Below are 7,036 nucleotides of genomic sequence, written 5' to 3'. Positions count from 1 at the left end.
CCCCCCCCTCCGCCTCTCTCTTTCTCGCTTATTCGCATAGTTTACATCGTTTTCAGTCATTTTTAGGAACAGGCCAAACTCTGAAGCTTTACGATTAATTTGCTGTTAACAAATAAATGAATTTGCAAACAGTTGAGCTGTGTTGAAAACTCAAGGCTGTATTTCGTCATACGGTTATCTACTCACTCACCAAGAGATGGGGATAAGTGGATGACTTTTAAACCATCTGTATCCGACCTGTTGGCGGCAGCGTATTTCAGCCGTATTTTGGGACGTTCTACGTTCGCCTTGCGAGGTAACAGTTTTAAAACAATGTTGTTTGTCCAGCTGTAGACATCCTCATTTATAATCGGACACACCCAATAATCCGGGTCGTACTGAATATCGGGATACACACGCTTCTCCCCTCTATACTGTAGTGCTTGGAAACCGACATGATAGCAATAGGTTACCCGTAACTTTAGGACCAACCAAAGTGGAACTTCAAGCTGGAAATAGCAAACGTGCAGGTGGCTTTGGTTAAATGTGAACCAGATGTCAGTAGTGCCTTCTGTAGTAATTGATGACGTAACGATGCATCGCTGGCCATCTTTAACAGGTAGGCTGAATGAATTCGAGTCATTCCTGTGTTTGTCAACCATTCCTTCTTCTGTGTTCTCAGCAGTCGCCATATTATTCCACACGATCAAAATCACAACAAGAGAAATAGGTTTCAACAGACCAGATGACATGGTTTTGCTTTGAAACTTTTCAAAGGACTGTCTTATCAAGCAACATTCAAAACTGCATCATGTGTCTTTTCAAATGTCCATTAAACTTTCAAGAAACACAATTTTTGAAGAGCTTGTTACTGTATGCAAGTACTTTATATACAGGGCTTAGTTATATAATCTTTATGAAACAGCAAACCAAATAAAAAAAAAGCAAACACATTCACAGACGTGGACACACAAACACACACATACGTGCACACACCTGCGCGCACACGCATACATACACACACACTCACACACAAACGCCCCCCCCCCACCCGTCTTCACACACGCACGCCCGCACACATTGACACACATAGTCATAAGATGGAATGTTTGTGTCACCAGCATTCGGTGATAAATGCACACGCACACACACACATACGCACACACACTCACAAACACACTCACACACATGCTTACATGCGTACACAAGCACACGCACACATACACAGACACACACAGAGACACAGACACACAGACACGCACAGAAACACACAGAGACACAGACAAACAGACAAACAAGCAAACAAGCGCGTTTCTACACTTCATTTTCAAGTAATCATTTTCCCCCCAACAGTCAAGATTCCACCTTAAAATCGTTTTCTTTGTGTAGCCATGTACCCGAGTGGTATATAAGGGTACACCAGTACAAAAGAACTAAACTGAATGATTGACTTACTGAATTAAAGGATAGACAGGAATCCCCGCGCACAGGCCAGGAACATATAGAGGCCAGTCACAAAAGGGTTTTTCTATTGTTTTATTTCTACAATAGTTAATTAGAAGTTATGAAGAATAAGAAGAAGAGATAAAACAAAGATGAGGAGAATAAGAAGAACAAGAAGACAGTGCCTGAAATGACACAAAAAAATGTCGTTAGCACAACATTTCGGCACAAGTGAATAGTAAAGCACATGTATACATATCAGATGGAAAGATTATCACTCAGTTTGGGATCAGCAACAACATACGATAAGATAATGCATATGTGTGAAGACCAAACACTGACATCAAATGACATTTCAAATACATTCAAATAGTGTAGATAAAGTGATTGAAGCTATGCTGATTTAATGGAAGTACACTGACAGTATAGATTAGGTAAAGCTTATACTGTGTCAAAATGTCTCATGTTGCACTATACTGGAGTAAGCCATACAGGAGAGAGCATGATAACTAAATTACAATTAACAGACTGATACATATCAGGTGGTTTTAACCAATAACTGATATTAATCCAACACTATCTTGTAATCACCACAGAATACTACACACATCTTAAGAGTACTGAGTACACTGTAACTGTGAAGCTATAATACTGAGAGTCAGTGAAAAACTGTTGCAGCATAACTGATGTCAGCATGTAAAATAATACATGAATAGTAAACGAGATAATATAATCAGTGGCTTTGAGATTATACTTGCAAACTAATAGACCAGATATAAGTGAAGAACCATCATAGCTTAACCATTAAGTGGTGAATGAACTTACACAAGTTATCTGTTGCATCAAAGCCAAATATCAACATAGCTAAGCTTGTATTCAACATTTAAATCTTCCCCACTGAAGCGGGATAAGTAACCTAACCTTCATCAGTGACAGCAGATGAGAAAGAATGCGTCATCCACTAGAACATTCTCCAACAAACTATCAGTGCAGAGACGTCATTGACTGAGACGTCAAGAAGAATCAAATGGAATACTGCACCAAGCATATGATGACATGACAATTTTCTAGATCAATCATAGCCGAGCTGTGACTACATGTCAAAGCAATAACTGAACAAAGCAATAACTGAAAAAAGCAATATCAACATACTCGTATGAACACAAGTACTGTATCGAAGAATACAATTTACAAATCCTCAGCACATTTTACACACACTACTTACAACAATACATAGCGAGATGTCAGCCTCTGGGACAACGCACATACACACACACTGCTTGCAAAACAGCAAGAGAGAAAGAGAGCAGGCACCATCCAGACTGGCCAGGTGAAAAGTGACCACTAATCATCCACTCCATCTCTTTATGCAAATTAGTCGGACTGCAAAGACAATCGGGTGTGCCGCGAAACAAATCCGCTCAAATGCTCCTAAATTTGCTTAGCAAGGTGTTCAGTGATAGATCTCTAAATGATTCCTGAACCGATTTCCGTTGGATAGGTCACAAAAGAAAGAGCTCAACACCTATTTTCTAATGAGTATAAAATGAAGTGTTGATTATTTATGATGAATTTATAATCTTAATTTAAGTCACCTGAAAAGGGTCAGTTTTGGCGAGCTCATCGCGGAAAATTACCAACTGCTTTAAATCAGTTTGACGTAGACAAACACACACGAAATAGATTGAAAGATGGAAATGCGATTATTCTGCTAGTATATAATACTTGTAGTTTACTGATCCGACAAAAGAGATATTAATTAAATACGCTGCATCAGAAACACAGATTAGAGCTCGCCCAATTGCGTACAGTAACAACACTTAGCTGGAGTGGTTTGTGGCGAGACAAAATGATGTAAGCTTAGCGTCAGTTGAAATCTTTAGACTGATGGATGATTAAAATGAAATAAAGTAAGCTTCTAGCTGATTAATGTGTGTGTGTAAGAACAACAAAAATAACAACAAATATATTGCAGTGAACGATACACAGAGACTTGATTTAATAGGTGTTTAGAGAATAGGTTGAAAATGAGCTTTGCATTCAAACTGGGGATGGCGTCACACATTCTGCGTGGGTCATTGTAGACCAGCAAGTCAGTTGCAAAAAAGCCGTCTGCTATTCTGCTTGTGCGTGAAGCAGTATGTGAAGCTATTTGGTTTGTTTTCTAGATTTACAGTTATAACGTGTTGATCTGACTCTCACTTCAAAATGCTGACTTGAAGTCCAATGACCCTATCTGACAACGAAAATGACATCACCAGCAAACAATATTGGGAGTATTCAAGTCTACTGCTCGGGAATTTTCTGGATTCCATACTTCACATTTCATGGCAAAAACAATTTCTAATTTATTGTTAAAAAAGAGAAAATACTAGGGGCGCAATGAGGCACCCTTGTTTCATGCCTCTGGGCAGATAATGTAATCAGACTTACAGCATTTGTCACCGCATGCTGCTAATCTGGAATCCTAATCATTTCTTGCATTTCATACCATATTCTTTACAATCTGGAATCACCATCATTTCTTAAAGTCTTTACAATTTTTATTTCACACCATATTCTTTTCAGTCTGGAATCACCCATCATTTCTTTAAGCCTTTACAATTTACATTTCACGCCATGATCTTTTCATTCTGGAATTACCATCATTTCTTAAAGTCTTTACAATTTTTATTTCACACCATATTCTTTTCAATCTTGAATCACCCATCATTTCTTTAAGCCTTTACAATTTACATTTCACGCCATGATCTTTTCATTCTGGAATTACCATCATTTCTTAAAGTCTTTACAATTTGCATTTCACGCCATGTATATTTCTTTCTCTGGGATGCCTCCACAGCATTTCGGTTGACACAAGCCTAGTCATTCTTAAAGTCAACAGAAGCAACACACATTATAGATCATTTTGTCAAGGAGCTTATCTATCGCACAGAGGGTAAAAAAAAGATTTCTAGTACTGTATCACACGCTGTACTTCTGTTATTTCATGTTTTTTCCTCCCATTTATATGTATACTTGCGGACGACGTTCATGAAGGCTATACCTTAATGGATGTAAGATTCGTTTGCATCACCTTTCTTCCAGATTGACAGCCTTGTTTTCTTTTAAGTCGAGCACTGATTTCAGGTTAAAATGTGTGTGTCTTTGTTCATTGCATGAGTTGTATGTTGTTTTGTTTGATTTGATTTGATATGGATACTTGCATACCTCCATTCCAAGCTTTGCAAACTCATAGAGATAGAAGGATAGATAGATAGATAGAGAGAGAGACAGAGACAGAGAGAGACAGAGAGAGACACAGACAGACAGACAGAGAGACATACAGAGCATACTGTGCCCCAAAACGGTATTTCTTCTTTTTCAGCGTTTCCAGGCCATGCTCAGACGGTCAGTCCGGAGTGAATGACTAAGTCCGCAGTCCGCTGGAGCTCTGCCGCCGTTCCCCAGAGATGGGAGAGGGGCTGGCAATGGCCTGTGCGCAGTCTGAGGATGATGACTTGCTGCGCTCGACCCAGTTGATGGAGGCTGTCCTCCTCTCGTCCCAGATGTAGCCTTTCTCGCAGACTGTTCCTAAAATGGCTACGCAGAATCGTCTTTGCCTCCCCAAAGCTAAGGGGGTGGGCAGACTGGGTGAGCCTGCTTCCTGGTTTGGAGAACTTGTCTGCCTCTTCATTTCCTTCAATGCCGCAGTGAGAGGGGATCCACTGTAGGACCGGCCTGGTTCTGGATCTTAGGGCCGGTTGTCTTGCAAGGTTTTGTCCCTTACTCCGGGTTGGAGGCTTTGTAGGAGAGCTCGGCAGTAGGCCCTACTGGTGACTAACCCAAATGAAACTGGAACGTAATGGAATGACTGTGACTGAAGCTGATTCCATAGCATTCCATTTCAGACTGGTCCCAGTTCCAATACAGCTCACCGCAGAAACACAACGTTCCTGGTGAGGTAAGTTTTTGAAAAGTTGATACCAGGTTCCAACAGCGAAGCGCCGTGGTAGCATCGGCTAGGCGTTGGACTTTTGATCCAGTGTTCACCTGTGATCAGGGTTCGAGGCCCAATGATTGACCGTGTCTGTCATGTCACTTCTTTTGAAACACACACACACGCACACACACACACACACATACACACACACACACACACACATCAACACACACACACACACACACACACACATCAACACACACACACAAAACAAATATGAGAACACATAAAGATATGTGCAGGAATCTAATGAGATAATCATTGAGAACAAACAAAGACAACAATACTTTTAGACTTGACATTTTTCTCCCATGTAAAGACATGGTAAGAACAAAGCAGAAAAGGCATGCTATGCTTCGCTGATTAGAACTATGAATGTCTTTATGCACCATCCCATTTCAATGTCAAGCAAGGTGGAAGGTGGCAGAATGGTAAAGACATTTATCTGCCAAAGCTGTGTTCGTGAAGGTCTGGGTTCGATTCCCACTCTCTGCCTAGCAGATGTGGTGTAGCGTGTATGGATTTGTCCGAACGCAATGACGCCTCCTTGAGCAACTGAAGAAGCTGAAACTGAAACTGAAACTGCCAAGCAATACCACAATGATTCCCAAATCAGTCGACTGTCCGTTCAAAATACTTGTCAATCTAGCAACGAGAATGGCGTGTACTTTCCCTACACTTTTCCTTGGACTCAGCTCAGCTGAGCTCAGCTGTCCCATGGCGGTTGCCGTTGGGGCGCTACAGATGACCTGTCAACCAGTCCTCTCCATCCATCCCTGTCTTTCGCACATTTGACCGCCTCGCTCAGCTTCAATCCTGTCCATTCTGTGATGTTGTCTTCCCATCTCTTCTTCTGTCTGCCTCTCTTCCTTCCTCCTCTGACTGTTCCCTGGAGCACTGTCTTGGCAAGCCCCTCTCCTCTTGTTACGTGGCCGAACCATTTTAATTTGCGCCTCTTGATGGTGGTTAGAAGATCTTCATAGGGACCAATGGCTTGCCTTATTCTATTTTTGACTTCCTCATTGGTTATGTGGTCTTTGTAAGAGATGCCAAGCAGTCTTCTGAAACATCTCATTTCTAAGGCCTGAATCCTCTTCTCTAATTCTGCTGTAAGGGTCCATGTTTCACAAGCATACAGGAGAACTGAGTAGATAAGGGAACGCATGAGTCTTATCTTTGAGCTGAGCTTGACTGCCTTGTCCTTCCAAATGGTGTTCAACTTGGCTAGTGTTGCAGCTGTCATTGCAATTCTGGCTAATACTTCAGGCTTGGACCCCTCATCTGAAACTATTGCTCCAAGGTATTTGAAATTCATCACGGTTTCAAGCTTTTCTCCGTTGGCAGTGATGTCAGTTTGGATGCCATTGTCATTGTTTGTCATCAGTTTTGTTTTGTTTGCACTGATTTCCATGCCGTAAGCTGTGGCGGATCTGTCTAGTTGCCTGACCAGGTTCTCCAGTTCTTGTTCTGAGCCTGCGAGTCCGTCTATATCATCAGCAAAACGCAGGTTTGTGATTGTTCTGCCACCAATGCTGACTGTTCCTTGGTGGTCTTCAAGTACATCTGTCATAATTCTTTCAAGGAAAACATTGAAGAGTGTCGGCGAGAGCAAACATCCTTGTCTCACTCCAA

The sequence above is a fragment of the Babylonia areolata genome, chromosome 19 (assembly GCF_041734735.1).
Source record: "Babylonia areolata isolate BAREFJ2019XMU chromosome 19, ASM4173473v1, whole genome shotgun sequence".
Lineage (NCBI taxonomy): Eukaryota > Metazoa > Mollusca > Gastropoda > Neogastropoda > Buccinidae > Babylonia > Babylonia areolata.
Note: the sequence above shows the minus strand (reverse complement) of the source record.